The sequence below is a fragment of the Aptenodytes forsteri genome, unplaced genomic scaffold (assembly GCF_000699145.1).
Source record: "Aptenodytes forsteri isolate BGI_AS27 unplaced genomic scaffold, ASM69914v1 Scaffold195, whole genome shotgun sequence".
Classification (NCBI taxonomy): Eukaryota; Metazoa; Chordata; class Aves; order Sphenisciformes; family Spheniscidae; genus Aptenodytes; species Aptenodytes forsteri.
In genome coordinates, this window is record NW_008795317.1 from 3142930 (window position 1) to 3143192 (window position 263).

Genomic DNA, 263 nt, shown 5'->3' on the forward strand with positions numbered 1-263 from the left:
AATAATAATAATAATAATAATGATAAAAGAATATACAAAACAAATGATGCATAATGCAATTGCTCACCACCCGCCGACCGATGCCCAGCCAGTCCCCGAGCAGCGGCCCCCCCGGCCAGCTTTCCCCAGTTTATGTACTGAGCATGACGTCACGTGGTATGGAATGTCCCTTTGGCCAGTTGGGGTCAGCTGTCCTGGCTGTGCCCCCTCCCAGCTTCTTGTGCACCCCCAGCCTTCTCAGTCGGCAGGGCATGGGAAGCTGA